Source organism: Cryptotermes secundus, unplaced genomic scaffold (assembly GCF_002891405.2).
Source record: "Cryptotermes secundus unplaced genomic scaffold, Csec_1.0 scaffold736, whole genome shotgun sequence".
NCBI lineage: Eukaryota > Metazoa > Arthropoda > Insecta > Blattodea > Kalotermitidae > Cryptotermes > Cryptotermes secundus.
This window is the reverse complement of record NW_019718280.1, coordinates 1805420-1823190: the sequence shown is the minus strand read 5'-3', so window position 1 is coordinate 1823190 and position 17771 is coordinate 1805420. Positions and strand designations below refer to the sequence as shown.

General features: G+C 42.1%; 1 long non-coding RNA gene across 1 annotated transcript in view; it reads right to left on the bottom strand.

The window, feature by feature from the left end:
- The window catches only part of LOC117283197, a 100669-nt gene extending 84275 nt beyond the window's left edge, over positions 1-16394 (bottom strand). The window contains exon 1 of the long non-coding RNA XR_004514207.1: positions 16327-16394. This is a non-coding gene — a long non-coding RNA (uncharacterized LOC117283197). The remainder of the gene's footprint in view (positions 1-16326) is intronic.
- Between the last annotated feature and the right edge of the window lie 1377 nt (positions 16395-17771).

Below are 17771 nucleotides of genomic sequence, written 5' to 3'. Positions count from 1 at the left end.
AGGGGCACGAGGTAGCTCAGTTGGTTGAGGCACTATGCTACAAAGAGAAAGTCGCGGTTTCGATTCCCAATTAAGTCATTAGATTTTTCAACTGACATAATTCTTCCAGACGCATTATGCTTCTGGAATGACTCAGCCTCTAGGAGAAATGAATACCAAGAAACTTCCTGGGGGGTAAAGCGTGGTAGGCGCTTAAGATTGACACACTCACCACCATCTGTGAGCCGACTGTATAGAATATGTGGAAGCCTTGATGTCTCCCACACCTTAGGGCCTCCACGGTCAGCTACTGGGATAGCTGTATCTTTTTAATACTGAGTCCAATCAAAATGTGTTGACTTTTCAGAGTCAGTTCTCAGGGAAAGGTGGCATTATACTTCTCCTGTAGCAATATGTCATAATTAAATTAATGTGCTCTGCCAAACTTGACGTAATCTACTGTTCTGTATGAACTAACTAAATTCATGGAGCTGAGCACTTCTTTAGAAACCGCTTGTTGTGCAGCTACTCAAGAATTCCCCAATATTTTATGGAACCAGAATGTTCATTACAGTGTTACAAGAGCCCTGCCCTGGTCCCTATCCTAAGCCAGATAATCCAATCCATACCATCCCATCCTCTCTCTCTAAGATCCATGTTAATATTATCCACCCAGATAAGACATGGTCTTCCTAGTTGTCTCTTTTCCTTCTGGCTTTCCCACCAATATCCTATACACATTTCACCCCCATTCGTGATACATGTCCTTCCTATCTCACCCTTCTTGACCTGATCACTCTAATTATACTTGGAGAAGAGTACAAGTTATGAAGCTCCTCATTATGCCGTTTTCTCCAACCTCCTGCCACTTCGTCTCTCTTCGGTCCAAATATTATCCTCAACACCCTGTTCTCAAACACCTTCAGTCTATATTCATCCCTTAATGTCAGTGACCAAGTTTCATACCCATACAGAACCACAGGCAAACTTTTAGTTTTGTATATTCTAATTTTTATGTTTCTAGAGAGCAGACGATGAGACAAAAGGTTCTGGACTTAATGGTAGCAGGCATTACCCGAGTTCCATCTGCTCTTAATTACCTCCTGAATCAAATTTTAATTTATTACTGTCGTTACCAAGTGTTTAAGTGGACCACAGTCTCAAAGCATCTGTTACATATCTTTATATCTTGAGTTTGCTCTGCATTCTGTGCCGTGAGACTGGCAGAGTAAAGGGGATATTTAATTTATCTTGTATTTAAGATTAAAACAAATATTAATATCGGATTTATCTAATTAGATTTGGTTGCCAATATCGAGGCATGACCGCCACTGAAATGCAATCTTGACGTCACGCTGACTTCCCACACAGCCGTCACGTGTTCTATCTGCATCCGGTCTCTATCCAGGCTCCTCTTACTCTTTATCCTAGCATCTCCTTTGAGTAGTTTTTCTTCCTTCCAGTTGATGGATGATACTGGGTGAAATAATCCTCATTCAGGATAAAGCCAGTCAGTAGGTACAAGTGCAGAAGAGGTGCAGCGCTATTAATCAAGTGTCTCTGTCGTAGCTGAGGTAGTTCTTTCCACAACAGAAGCCCAGGTTCAATTCCATGTCAGGTCATATGAAACAATTTGACACTGGAGTACATACACTATGAGTGCCTTTTTTTCCCCTCTCATTTTTAATTCCATCCTGGGATTCAAAGTCGCCATAATTCGGGCCTGCTACGGTAGGCTAACAAGTGGACTCTGTCCCCCCATCCCGCGTACTAAGAAGACACAGGGATCTAGAAAGGCCATTGTACACCCAGAGAAGGTATCTCAGTGGGATTCGAACTTGTACAGATACTTAAATTATGTGAGTAACATGACATAAATTCATTGCCATGCGGACATCGTGGTTTCACTCAGGTTTCAACAGTCTAAGTACGTATATAGAGTGTCCCAGGAGGAAATGTCAATATTGTGGGAGGTCACGGTATCGGCCATTCTAAACAAAACAGTGCATATGTATATGTGTCCTATTCCGAACGGTTTCCGAGGAACAGCTATTTCACTGTACAGACGAGCAACACGCCATGTCCCCACACGAGCTGTAAAGTGCATTGATGTTGACGGTAGATTTCACGAAACTGAATTACACTAGGTAAACTGTACAAACTCTGTCATTTGAACAATAAATACCGGTATTAGAAACTGTACGTAATATATCTTTCTTATCAACGATTTTGGAACTGTACACTGAAATATCTCGGAAACCGTTCGGAACAGGACCACATACATTGTTTCTTTAATATGACCGGTGCTGTGACCTCCCAGGATATTGATCCTTTCTCCTAGGATACTCAGTATGTAAGAATTGAGGTACTCACGTCCTACTCCTACTGTAGAAATTGAGGTAATGACTACGAAATGTAATGAGTAATTACGAAATGTAACAGTGCCATAAATTCATTGTAGAGGCCTGGGTTCAATTCCAGATTATTTTATATGTAATTTTTGTTTATAAAACGGCTCTGTGATGTGTTTTTTCGGAGTGATCATATTTTCCCCTGTCAATTCTCATTGCTGCAACATGCTCCGTTTCTCTCACCCCGTGTGCAGGGGTCATTATGAACTGGGTATCAGGGGAGCGATTTTCAAAAACCCTGCCAATAAATAAATAATTATTAATCCTCCTCAACGCTGATATACACAGTGTGTCCAGGTTCTGTTAGGACCGTGTTCATTAAAATACAAGACGTGAATTATTTCAAATTCACTCTCTTTATTCAAAATAGTCACCTTCTGAATCAATACATAGCTGGAATCGATTGAAAAGTTTTCGAAAACAGTCACTGTACTCCTTTTGTGGAATCGCATTTAAAACTGCGGTACATTTCCTTTGGATGTCCTGGATGGAAGGTGTACTAGTGAAATTAAATCCAGGATTGCCATGGCAAAAGCTGCATTTAGCAAGAAGAAGAATCTTTTTACCAGCAAATTGGACTTAAATTTGAGAAAGAAGCTAGTGAAATGCTACATTTGGAGCATAACTCTGTATGGGGCTGAAACATGGACACTTACGGCCGTAGATCAGAAACATCTGGAAAGTTTTGAAATGTGGTGTTGGAGAAGGATGGAGCAGATCAGTTGACCCGATTATGTGAGAAATGTAGAAGTGTTAATTAGAGTCAGTGAGCAGAGGAATATCCTACACGAAATAAGAAAACGGAAGGCTAATTGGATTGGTCATGTTTTACGCAGAAACTGCCTTCTAAAAGAAGTTATCGAAGGAACGATAGAGGAGCGGATAGAAGTGACAAGAAGACGAGGAAGAAGACGTAAGAAGATGCTGGATGACCTTGGTGACAGAAGAGGATACTGTCATTTGAAGGAGAAAGCTCTAGATCGCATTAAATGGAGGAATTGTTTTGGAAGAGACTGTGGACCTGTCGTCTTGACAGATTACTGATGATGATGATGATGATGTCCTGGATGGTGTCGTGACGGTCTCCTTTCATCGCTAACTTAACTTTTGGGAACAACCAGGAATCTGCTGGAGCCAAATCTGGCGAATACGCAGGATGATCAAGGACTGCGATCCCCTTTCTGGCCAAAACATCGCACATGATCTTCGATTTGTGGGGTGGGGAATTGTCGTGGAGGAGCGACCAGGAACCTTGCTCTCGATATTCATGTCCAATTCGAAGAATTCTCGCTCACAAACGACTGAGGACTCCGAGATAATAATCAGAATTCACTGTTTGACCTTTAGCAGAAATTCCTTGTGAATGATTCCTCAGGAATCGAAGAAAACGGTTAGCAGTGTCTTTACTCCACTCTTTTGCATGCGCACTTTCTTTGGTTTCTGCTTCTTTGGGCTCAACCACGCTGCATTCTGCCGTTTTGTGAGAGGCTCATGGTGAAAACATCATGTCTCGTCACCAGTAACAATCGATTTTGTAAAATTTGTATCACTTTGGGACGACCGTAACATGTCCTTGCAGTGCTCCATTCTGGCATGCTTTTGATCGCCTGACAGCGCGTGCGGTACAAACCGCGCACAGAGCTTCCGTTTGCCCAAATCCCAGAACTTCCATTTATAAAAACGAAACGTGGTAAATATTAATAACAAAGGGTTAAAAAATAATGCGCCGATCACAGTGACCGCGCAGTCCGAGGCATGAATTGTCTTCGCTCGCTCGAGCACTGTGATCGTGGGTTCGAATCCCACTCAAGGCATGGATATTTGCGTTTGTTCTGTGTTTGTGTAGGTAGCGGCCTTGCGACGAGTTTATCCCCCGTTTAAGGAGTCTCTTAGGATTAAAAGAAAAGTGAAGTGAAACACGGACGCCCTGTGCTCCAAGTGGGAGCAACAGGAAGAAGAGAGAGAACAAATATCTGCCCCCCGCCCTTTAGGAAACTTCCTGGCGATGTCCCATGGTATCCTGTCACCCCTTCACATTACACCCTCAAGCAGCTGATGAAGATATATAGGGAGGTTGTAAATATACTGAGTAAACAATCGCGGACATAAGAAAATGGGTGATCCTTGAGCTTCACATTCAGACTGGGTGTAGTATCCCATGACCATTGTAAATATTATTATTATTGTGGCTTATAGTGAATCTTCGGCAGAGTCCAAGGGCGAAAGTTCATATTGTGATCTGTTGGGCTATGACATTGAGTACTACGGTACGTGAGTACCAGCGTTTCAAAATAATACACGGCCAGCATCTTTTGGTTATAGATATCCACAGCAGCGCATTTCTGAAAAAAAAAAAATACTACTCAGTCCCATAAAGTTGGTTCACTGATCTTCCGAGTAACCGTCAGATTTTCATTGGCGAACGTGTCCCGTAAAAATAGTTATTTATGGAGATATTATCAACAAGCTGTCAAGTGGCGCATCCATCGGCAACTTTGCGAACTCCTTGCAATTGTCGTGGAAAGGATATTACATTTGAAGTTTCCTAGAAGACGTAAAGTCGTGATTGCACCGCTGTCCTGAAATATAATTGAAACTAAAGAGGAGTGGGCGTTTAATTATTTCATATTCATTGTGAGGTTATTAAATTAGTGTTTTCGATAGCAAAGGTCATGGCAATATCTAACTAACCCAGAGCTTGAGCAAAATTATAGTACCCTTTGGTCTAGTTCTTACCCGTTATAAGCAGCGAAGTAGGTTTACGCGTTTTTACAACCAATTGTCGTTTATTAATTAATGTCGTACAATTATGTTTTCTAGCTGTCTATTGATCTGAATCAACTAATAGTCCATATATTTTAATTTAATTTACACTCCCTTCAGTTCCCACCATTTGAAATCATCCCCCAGTGCAATATATTTCCACCGCAACCCTATAGCAAATTATATATATTTTTAACTTCATTCCTCCAGTTCCTATTTCTACCCACTCTCTCTCCTCATTCTCGAACTATCGATTTAATCTCAGTTTGCTTCCATTTGCCATATCGAAAGTAATTAGCTAGGCCCAACGTTGCAATACTGCAAGCACAGTCAACTTGATATCAGTTTTCATGCAGAGTTATATATTTTTTTCAAAGTGAACATTTTCACTAACCAACTAACTAAATAACTAACGGACCTAGTCGTGGAGGGTGGGTGGGCATGTAGCGTGAAGAGAAATGAAATGAACACCAAATACTAGTCGGAAGTCCCGAGGGCAAGGCATCAAGTAGAAGACCAGTAATTGGGAAGATAATATTTAAATGGGTTTGGAGAACCTTAATTAGGAGGGTGTGGACTGGATTAATCTGGCTCCTGATGATCAATGGAGGGTTTTTGTGAACACCGATAATTTTCAGGCTTCTTTTTTTTCCCCCTTGGCACTACAGCCCCAGTGGGCCTAGGCCTACCTCCATGAACTCCGTTCACTTCGGTTTTTCTAGATCTTACACATTCGGTAGGACTCCTTGGGCGAGTGATCAGCTCGTCGCAAGGCCTCTACCTGTAGACAAACACAGAAAAACGCACACAAACATCCATGCCCTGAGTGGGATTCGAACCCACGATCTCGGCTTCCGAGCGAGCGAAGACAGTGCATGCCTTAGACCGCTCGGCTACCGTGACCGGCTTTCAGGCTTCCTAAATGCAAAAAAAATCCTCATTGTGAAGGGCGATTATTCTTAATTTAGTTAATAAGCATAAGTAATAAACCCTTAATAGCATGAAATGAATTTTTTTAATTAATATTGTAGCATGTAGACCCGTTGCTAAGTAATAACTCTGCAGACAGCGCCCGTTTCTAGGCAACATTTACCTAACACGTAGCAATGGAATAATTGAAAAGCGGTGTTCTCTACTCTGTTCGTGCGAGAGATGCCTGACGCAACAACAGAATTCTTGGAAGCTGTGTTTTCTATGTGATCCGTGCCGAGATATTATGATCAGTACAACTATAGAGTTTAGTTAGTTGTGAAGCAGTTGCCGGCCAATAAGGAAACGAACATGGAAGTCAAGGGACCTACGGTAATGAAAGCCGTTACCAGACAACGACTGGTGAATATACAGTAAACTGAAAAGATTTAGAACGTGCTACAGTGAACTGAAAAATTTATGAATTAGCGTCAGCGCTGTAGTTACTTGTAATTTTGATCTGTAAACGTTCGATAAATCCAATTACCAATCCATAACCCGTCTCTAGTTACTCATATTCGTGGCAGTATTAATTCTCTCTTATGCATTTGCAGTTTTAGCTGAATTTTTCGACCATTGTAAACGTATTCCAGGATAGATCATTACAATCTGTTACTTTACCTTCATAAATAGCCTCCTCTTAATATTTTCCCCATGGCGCAAGGCGAAACCGTCGTCCATTAAAATCTGAACCGAGCCATCGATTGATAGAACTCTGCCTCTCGCATTTTCGAGTGGCTCCCATCTTCCACGCCTTAAAGCATGTTTCACGAGGTAAAGAAGATGAGAGTTTGAGGGAACTAACTCCCTCTACCCAGCTGGATGCAATTAACCTTCGTAATTTCCAGCCATTACTGAATTATGTCGGTAACTGGGAGTTCATTCCCCGTTCAACTAATGTTCTCATCACCAAACTTACTAACCGTCAACTCTCCCACTGCCTAATAACAAACAAATAATTCTTCCTTGAACGCACTTCTGTTACCTTAGGTATTCATAACACCTAGTCAGCGTATGAGCTCTTCCAATATACGATTCGTTCCCGAACAGTGAAGTAGGTGCTTAAAATCAAGAAATGTAGAAGCAAGCAGATACGTGGGAATGTGAGGGAAATATTGTGACATGACGCCTGAAAGCCGAAATAGCGGAACCAGAGCAGACCTTTTTGCTAGGCAACGACTCTCTAAACAGGTTCCCGCGGAAAGGAACACGCACACAACAATAAAAGAACTATCATTTCTTTGCAACGGCGAGGTAAACACACATGAACAACAGAACAATTGTTAGGAAACGGTGCTTTCTGTTGGGGCCCTCCCTACGTCATATAATGAGGAACTCAGGCGGCTGAAATAGAATTGAGGCAGTCGAAGTTGACTGAGGAGAAATGGCAAGACAGAATTAGGATGTGCAAAGAAGACTTCATGTGTGTCGTAGTTACAGTGAGACTGTTAGAAATCCGTTACTATGGAAGGGGTGGTGAAGACAGCTGGCTGGAAAAGGCTTAGGGGGTGCTGCTGTGCTTTGTAAAGCGCGAAAATCAGTGAAACGATTCTAACTAACTGTAGTTACGGTTTGTAAGGGTACAATAAATCCATTCACCAATCCATATCCCGTTTATAACAACTAATATATTTGAAAATATTAAATGAATCTCAGATACAGCGACTACTTGACTTACTTTCCTACGCAGGAACCCGCTCGATTTGGTTAATTAGGTAGTAGGGGACGAATAATTTTGAAATGGGGAAAAAATTCTCCAATTCACCATAAAATGACAAATATATTTTTATATTATTTTATATAAATGACCTACTGTAAACAGTGATTGAATGACTTGACCTTAGATACAAAATAACATAACACAGTGAGGTATTTTGTGGACTTAACTAACAGCAATTGAATATTATATATTGCTCTGGAAGTTTTTGTTGTATGTTCCATAGCTCGTCCTGTGAAATATAAACGGAACTTATACAGTTATGTGGGCCGCCTCTGTGGTCTAGTGGTCAGAGTTCCTGGCTACAGATCCAGAGGTCCTGGTTCGATCCCAGACGCTACCAGATTTTCTGAGAAGTAGTGGGTCTGGACCCTCGGTTGGTATAGTTCGCTTGCGGAATAAATGCCACGGAGTCATACAGTTATGTAGAATGTTATTTAGTGCAGAAATATATAATGCTCATGGACCCCTGCCTTCATATGGATGAAGCGTGAAATAGCGAACGAGATACTTTCTAATCAGCTGGAATAAAGAATTTTTTAAATATGACATGAGAAACAGTGGAATCCGAGCTTAACAAGATGTCATGCCATGAAGATGGATTGAGGAGTGGAGATGTAACTCCACCACGATACCAAGTGAAGGCTAATGGTCAGCTACACGTCCCGGCAGCTTCACTCTCGGGGAAATAAATCAACGTACGCTCAATAGCAAGGAGGTTGGGTGGGCCCCAAAACCGGTGGGACCTTACTTGGTGGAGGAGAGAAAAATATTTTGCTGGGAATCGAACGAAGATTCTTAGATACTCAAAACTGTAGCCCAGTTACTATACGTACTGACTGAGCTACCCCAGCTCTTGTGCATTTGGAATAATTCAGAGGAAATATACAAACAGTACTGTTAGTGTTTTTTTTAATACACAGAACGGACAAAATACACTGTAAGAGGAGGCACATGCCAAACAGTTAATGTCAAGACTAACTACATCTGTACCACGGGCCTCCAAGCAGTTTGTTACATGTACACAAGTCTACTCGTAGAACATATCATTACGTCCGCGGGAATATAACAAAATTTCAACAAATGACTTGATAATATGAAATATCACATGAAGAATTTTTAACCTTATTTTACGCCATAACTTTCGTTTTTATAATTGGTATGTGGTTCGTTTTATTTTTATGCCATGTATTTTATACTGTAGTAGTCATCAGGTGCAGGTCACGGTAGCCAAGCGGTCTAAGGCATGCACTGTCTTCGCTCGCTCGGAAGCCGAGATCGTGGGATCGAATCCTACTCAGGGCATGGATGTTTGTGTGCGTTTTTCTGTGTTTGTGTACAGGTAGAGGCCTTGCGACGAGCTCATCACCCGCCCAAGGAGTCCTACCGAATGTGTAAGATCTAGAAAAACCGAAGTGAACGGCGTTCATGGAGGTAGGCCTAGGCCCACTGGGGCTGCAGTGCCAAGGAAAACAAAAAAGTAGTCATCACGTATCGAGCTTCACTATCGCAACTGCAGTTCAGCAGTGTATGACTATGGTAATATGTTTGGCTTGATGATGTCTTTAATAGCCGAAACTTGTAGCTAGGCTAATTTTAGCCTTGACCGTGGTATTGTTGTGTTGCTACGGACTCTAATAAAGAATAGTACGGTTAGTATGTATATTTTCTAAATTACCACGTTACACAAATTCAAAATTTGAAACGCCGACAAACAATCATAACAATTTTGTATATATTGAGTTTAAAGAAACGGAACTGTGTGTTCCTCAAGTGTGTGAAGTGGATATTCCTAATGGACCTCGAGTGTCGCTATGAGAAATGCATGTGGCGGATCAAGTGATGGTTTCGGAAGAGATATCGAAAGAAGGTTACGAGGGAGACTCAGTAAATAGGTCACAAATGGGAGTAAAACAGCTGTAATCTTCATAACAGAGTTTCTACGTGTATCGCTAGGTGGCAGCATAGTACAACTTCATGAGAGTCTTGGTAGCAGACGAGCATCCGCATGTACAGAAGCTTGTTTCTGTAGTCAAAATGGCCACCGTGCTTGAGGAGTATACTATTGAAGAACAGCGTTAAATCGTGCCTCTTTTGTGAGCTAAAGGACTCAATGTAAAGGATATTCATAAAAAAAAGGTTTCCTGATTACGGTTGGAAGTGTTTGTCGCAAAAAGGGGTCATATCTCTGAAGAACATTCGAAAATCACGGATGATGTCCGACCAGGTGAGGAAGTGGCTGAGACAATAGTCAAGAACTTCTGTGCTGCAGATTTCGACGCGGTGGTAAAGCGATGGGAGACGTGTGTCGGTGTAGGTGCAGGATATGTCGAGGAATAAATGTTTTTTTCCAGGTTCTAATATCACATGTTTTATATCCAGCTGTGACCCATTTACTGACTGTGCCGGTGTGAGGAACGTGCAGAATAGATTTCACTCTCGCCGTCACCGCGCCTCTGCCTTATAAAGACACTCTAATTTCGTCGGATCAATTTCCATTAAGCCGTATATTAAGTCAGAGCGTGCGCGAGGGAGAGACTGACTTTTGGTGGAATGTAGTGCTGAAATGGGGGTTGGAACTGTGGCAGAGTAAATGGAGCGTAGACCTAGGGTCGGTTTCTGCTCTTCAGAATATTTAAGTTGTGCCAGTTGTGCAGCCAGTCAAGAATTTCCTAGCATTTTATGAAACCCGAAGGTTAATTACCGTGTTCACAAGAGCCCTCCACTGGTTCCTATCCTGAGGCAGAACGATCCAGTCCGTACCATCGTACTCTATCTCTCTAAGATCAATTTTAATATTGTCCACCCACCTACGCCTTGGTCTTCCAAGTAGTCTCTTTCCTTCTGGCTTTCCCACCAATATCCTATATGAATTCCTCGTCTCCTCCATTCGTTCTACATGCCCTGCCCACCTCATCTTCCTTGACTTGATCATTCTAATTATACTTGGAGAAGAGCACAAGTTATGAAGCTGCTGGTCGTTTATCCAAGGAATCCGTCCAGGTCCGAGGCTTTGTGTTCATTTTCGTAACAAAGTAATTTTTACGGTGAGGAGTTGTTAGCCCTACGCTCAACCCCCAAGCTGGAGAACCACCCCTTGTCGGCTGTCCGCGATTGCTTATTCAATATATTCGTAGCTACCATCCATACCTGGAAAGCGTCTCCTCCATCCGCAAACTGAGGACGCGCCATGCCGTGGTGACAAGGGACCCACTTAACTTGGACGAGATAAGTGAGAGGAAGGATAATTTTTGGCACTAATTAGTGCAGAAAAATTACGTTCAGTAAGTGCGCTACGTTCTCTAAAATACCACAATCATTTTAACATACAACAAGGATACATCGCAGAATATTGTTGGATGGCTATTTACCGGGGGCCAATTACTGAGCCAGCACCAATACAAAGAGACAGCAAAAACAAATACAACGACGAATTAAAAATTAACAAAAAATAAGAAAAAAGATGAAGAATTTCACGGTAAAACATAAATTTCTAAAAATGTCTGATGATTTACAGACACTGTTGTGGCAATGCAGACACGTTGCTAGGCAACGACTATCAAAGAATCAACCATGCAACATCCGTAACGAAGTTACGACTCCGCAAAGAAGCACGATTCAATGCAACATTTGCATTGCACCAGGAATTTAACAAACCGACAGAGTCAGTTAGTGAATGAGTTGGTTGATGAGTTAGTGAGGCAGCTGGAGAACTGTTGGTGTGAGAAGCTGATAGCTGAGGCTGGAGGCAGTTCGGAAAAACAGAAATAGGGGAACGTCCGTTGTTGAAAGCCGCTACCAGGCAACGGCGGGCAAAGCCTGTTAACAATGAGAAGGCCTAATGTGTCCCATAGTACAAACATTATGTTTTGTGGCATTATCCAACGTCATGTCCTTATCTAAAAACACTATCCTGTTTATTTTTCAAAACACAACGTTTCGGAGACTAGACTGTCTCCGTCATCAGGTAAAACCTACTCAGTTGGGTCCAATCGCTAGAGATAGTCCCTATCTCCGGAGATTGAGACTAGGTTGTCAGCGTCACGCGCCCGCCGTCCTTTACCGCCGTGAAGTTCCTTGTTACTTATTTTTGTCAGAGGCTGATTTGACCCCAGGGTCATAGTGCGGCTTGAAGAATTAGGTAAATTGAAAAAGCAAACGGCTTCATCGGGAATGGAATCCGCATTCTTCCGGCATGTAAGACAGTGCCTCGCCCGATTACGCTACCGCACACAAACCATTAATACAAATATTACTTTGAAGTAAAGCTGAAAATTCTATTTCGCACTCACAGATAGTTCATGTAACTTACTCGTCTTGACACTGTTTCACTTTCCCGGTCCTACGCTGAGCGGCTTATAAAAGGCATTCACCTTCATGAAACTGATTTAGGTTTAGACATGGCGGTCTGGATAGTCGATAACATGATTATTTAGTAAAACTGAACTGATTACAATTTTCAAAATATAATATTTTTCAAATGCTGACAAACTCTGACAAATTCTTAAAGTATGTATATATTAAGAATGAAAAAAAAAGTGTTACTTGAACCCACACACACAGGTGTTCGAGACTAGCGTTGGGATGGAATATTTGCTAAGCTGAAGGGACGCCATTATGCATAATATTAGTAAATCACTGCCGTGATGTAATAGCATTTTATTTGGATACATATTAACACGCATAATATCTGGTTACTGGCGTTGGAAATGGTAACACCAAAAAAATTCGCACGGCCACTCTGCTGGTAACATTGGTAAAGAAATTGAGCAACCGCGTGATCTTCATAGCACGTCTTATTAAAATCCTGTACCTGATTGCTATGACAATGGCGGGGAAGAAATCACAGACGTGTGAACATGCTCGCCTGATGGGTCACGTCCTTTTGTAGGCTAACGGTGTGGCATGTGCTGAGAAATTAACGGAAGCCTCATTATTCATTATAACATTTTTCGTACTCTTTTCTTCATCTTCATCTTCATTTATGTTCACCGTTACATATACAGTCTTCACTAGTCGTATCCTGGCAACGGATTTATAACAGTCCCACTGTAAGTTCAAATCACACACGAAGTTCTCTTGTCAGAGTATAATGTCATTCTAGCCATTATTATGCAACTGCCAATTCCGAAAACTCGACTCAATTCAATTCCAGGCTCGCGTCCCGAAACTCGATTCCTCACTTAACTTTATGCTACTGAACCCTTCTCTATAACCACTTTGCTAGGACCGCACAGAAAACACAGACTCTAGTATTAAGGAGGGGTGTTTACAGATCAGTTGCCTAACAACAGATGTCCCACTGCTTCGGGCCTTTGCTTCCGCGGGAATGTGTTGCCCAACAATTGATATACACGTCACAATATGGATGTTTTTGCATTCCTGTAAGTGCAGACCACGACGTTTATATTTGAGGTATACAATTACGACTCACCCTCTATATATAGAAGGATTTCAGCAAAAGTATGCCAAATTTTAATGCATGCTGCGGTAGGCAGAAAGTGGGAAGACAAATGAAAGAGAAGTCGCAGAATGTTATGATCATTGTGTAGGAATTCCAGAAAGTGTCTGGTCTCTACGGGTACTAATGGTTGCTATGAAGAAGCATTGAAGTCATAGAAGAAAGGAGATAAGTCTACAGAGCAACAGAAATAATAAGGTAACTGAATTTGGAAAGCGACATATAGATACAGAGAACAAAACAATTGTCTGCACAGTCAGTCTTCGACCTGAAGAGTCCGACAAAGGAAGGTAAGATAGAAAAGAATACGTGTTCACTAATTCCATCTGTGAACAAGAATGCGTCCAGGGTGTTTTGTTTCGGCAGCTTACCCCTCACGTTCTCAGTTATGACTGCCATACGCCCCTGGTTTGCGCGTTTCCTCCACAGCGTGTGGTGGTGTTTTTACATATCAATATCAACCTCTTATATACGAGAAGTCTGCAAAATTATGTATTCCGTACAAGCTCTGAAGCAGAGTGCTCATGACGTAAGCATATCTCAACATCATACATGCTACATTAATCAGATCATATTAGTAACACTTGAGGCATATATCGCTTTAAATTGGGGAACGGGGTAGGGTACTTGGTTGAGGCACTATGCTACAAGCCGGAAGGCCGCGGGTTCGATTCCCGATGATGTCACTTGAATTTTCAATTGACTTAATCCTTTGAGCCACATTATGTTCCTGGGGTCGTATCAGCCTTTAACAGAAATATGTGCCAGGAATCTTCCTGGGGATAAAGGGCGGCCGCCGCGTAAGACCGACAACCTCAACGACATCTGTGAGCCGATTGTCTAGAGGAAATGTCGGAGCTTCGAAGTGCCACAACACTATTGGCCTTCGTGATCAGTTACAGGGACAGCTTTGTCTTTTTTATCTCAAGTTACAGGGACAGCTTTGTCTTTTTTATCTCACATTATATTTTAAAACAATTACATATTTCCTATTTAAACCACTGTTGCACTTAAATGCCCTCTCCTCCAGCTCTGCTAGGGGTGAATGACTTTCCACACAGATGAAAGTCATGAATGTGAAGAAGCTTAACTTAATTTTAATGAGATTTTCGTGTGAGGCTGGAAGATTCTCATTGCACTGTGACGTCATACCGTAGGTACAATAGGGTGAGAAATAGTGATTATCCGAGAGACACGCAATATACAGCGAGCAGGAGCAAGGAAAAAGACACTATCAATGTAAGGCTTAATGCTTTCTGTACTTGATTACGGGTCTTAGCGCACCAGAACACTGCGCCTAGTAGACTGATTAACGATCTCAAGACCTTCAATAGGAAGGACGCGCCCCACTAGTGGAAAATTATGGTCGCATTGTTTGGACATGACAGCTAGACTGATACGCCCTTCCATTGACTTAGGTCTATTATAAAAACACACTACGTACGAGTTAATGGGCAGCGAAAATGAATTTCTCGGCCATGTTAGTGTTGCAAATCGTATAAATTTATTTGAAAAAGGAACCTGAAGCCTAAATTGAGAAGAATTTTTTAATTTTATTTTTTACGACAGAACAAAAGACTAACCAATTGAAAACAGGACCAAAGTCCTGTGGCGCTACATGTCCTTTCATGGAATTGGCCTTCATTTCCTGGAAAAAGTTTTATTGTATTTATTCAGCATTATTGGCAGCTGTCGCGAACTCACGTGTGACTCCCCTAATATCGTACGTCCCCAGTTTACTCCTTTGCTCATGCGTTTTCGGACTGGACCCTTGGGTCTATTTCAATTCAGGATTAATTTGTGAAAATATTAATGCTCTTCAGACAACGACTAAGACTACATGGGCAGAAGATGTACACTTCCAAGGCCACAACGTCGGGTTGTATTGGAAGATACGAATTATGATTTCTGGCCGTCGAGGGCAGTATGCACCTTAGACCACGCAGCAAAATTTATACTACTGAATCTTCTGCATTAGTCCATACAGGTTGTTTGTCATGGCTTGTTTTAATTTGAAAGAGTGTTAAAAGGTCTGTCTACTAATTCTGCCGTGAATCATTTGTAATCAGTCCAGAGTGTTCTATGGGGCGATTCGTTGCGGCATGGATCCTTAAACTTCGTCAGAGTGTGATACTGTAAAGTGTTTTTCAGGGAGGATAAGATGGACAGGGCATGTAACACGACGGGAAGAACGGAAATTGGTGGGAAAGCCAAAATGAATGAGATCACTAGGAAGATAAAGGCGTAGATCCGTGGATAATATTAAAATGGATCTTAGAGAGATAGGATGGGGTGTTACGGGCTGGATTGATCTGGAAGAGGACAGGGACCAGTGGACGGCTCTTGTGAACACGGTGATGAACGTTCGGGTTTTATAAAATGCTGGAGAGCTCTTGAATAGCTGTACAACTGGTGGCTTCTCAAGAAGGGCTCAGCTCCATTGAGTTAGTTAATTAGTTGCTAAGCTAGTTAGTCAATTAGTTCAGTTCTCCTCAACCCTCCGTTTGAGCCAGGCAGAAACTGCAACTTCTGCACATAGTTGCAAGGCTAAACCTGGCTGTTCGGTGGCGGAGTACAGTCAGCTGTTACAGTCACTCTATGCCAATATCAGGATGTAAAGCAATGACGGATTTCTGACACAACTAGACTTCTCGCAAGTATTTACAGATTTGCTGAAACTGTGCGTGAATACATTCATACCTTAAAATGTTCAAAAGCTTTCGATGACCCTTCTAGAAATCGTCAAGATATCCTGAGAAAAAATTGTGAGTGCCTCATTTCTCTTAGTAAACTTATGTTCCTGCAGCTTGTAATTTTTAGCATAAACTGATATATTTCTTTGCTGTATGGCAGAAAAATCGTCCAGTAAACCAAAGAGGGACTGAAAATGATTAAATCGGCCGACATAAATATTGTAAAGATGAAAATACCTTCTTCCCTCATCACTGAATGTTTCTGCTTGTTGTTGTAACATCTGTACAGGACAACTCTCTAAACATTTCATTGGAAACCTTTCTTTTGCTTACCGTTTAGTTGCTGGGTGCCGTGTTTTTCAGCTGCTTCCGACTAGCACTTGCCAACGGCTCCGTTTCAGGATAAACTTACAGACATGTAGACATTCGGCTGCGTTGCACAGCGGCGCGTCCACCTGCACAGAACAAGACAAGCGACATACTAGTACACTTGTACTACCAGTGGCATTAGGACTAACGACATCCGTGATGGCTCGGCCTTAGCTACGCGGCCAGCATGATCGGAAACGTGTGTTCCAGTTAAATTCTCATAACAAACGAGAAAATGAAAACATTCATTAATATTTCGACATATAATGTAAGTACTGGCCTAAAGGCGAAAATTTGAAGTCCATAACTTTGGATATAATGGACATGTGAACTTTCCGAGTTGAAATTTCGAACTAGTTTACCCCATCCCCTTCTTAAATTAAGCCACGAGGGCTCTGTTCTAAATCGTTAAATTTGATTTTTTTTACAGCGGGTAGGAGACAGTCGGATGTTTCGGAGGGATACATCGCCTCCATCTTCTGGTTCGAAGAGTGGTTGAGCTTGCCGCATGCTTCTATTGATATCGTGAAGGTGAAGGCAATATGTGCATCCGAAGGGTGGGAATTATTCCGAACTACACGGCATTTCAATCCAGAAAATTGTGATATCTCCCAAATTCTATTAAATTTATTATTCACTACAGAATATATCGCTACAATTGGTGTCTGAGTCGAATTGTGATATTTACATATACATTTAACAAAACAATTCTCTTGTCATGAGAACCAGAATTCTATTCATCCGGCACCAATGTATGTTTCCTTGATTCCTGCTCCCTCCTTTACTGCCTTACAAACTACAGTGCATTTCATATGACTGGTTCGCGCCTCTGCCACCGAGTCCAGCGAAACAGAACAGTCCCTGCATTTGTGACACTTTACAATATGTGCTATGGGAAGCTTCGTTTAATCAATTACAAAGAAAGGGTATAGTGAACACAAAAACGCTGCCATTCCAATTTACAGGAACTGACTCAGTCATCAAAAGAATGCAACGGTAATGCTACCTTTGCAAGAGGCCGTGGGGGCCCATAGAGTTGTGAGACATCGAGGCTCCCGCAACTTCTCCAGAATCGACTCACAGAGGGCAGCGAGGTTGTCAGCCTTATGCAACAACCCCCTCCCCAAAGGAAGATTCGTGGTGCTCCCTTCTGTTTTTTTTTATTGCTAGTGGGGTGGGACTAAGTCCCTTGTACTGCGGCCACTTCTGGCCTATTGTACCAGCCCCAGATGATAGGTGAGGGTGATTGTGGAGCAATTGGTGGAATGAAGATTGGCAGGGGAAACCGAAGTACTCGGAGGAAACCTGCCCAAGCGCCACTTTGTCCACCACAAATCCCACTTGACCAGACCCGGGATCGAACCCGGGCCGACTAACCGCTTGAGCTATGGCGCGGCCCACTCTTTTCT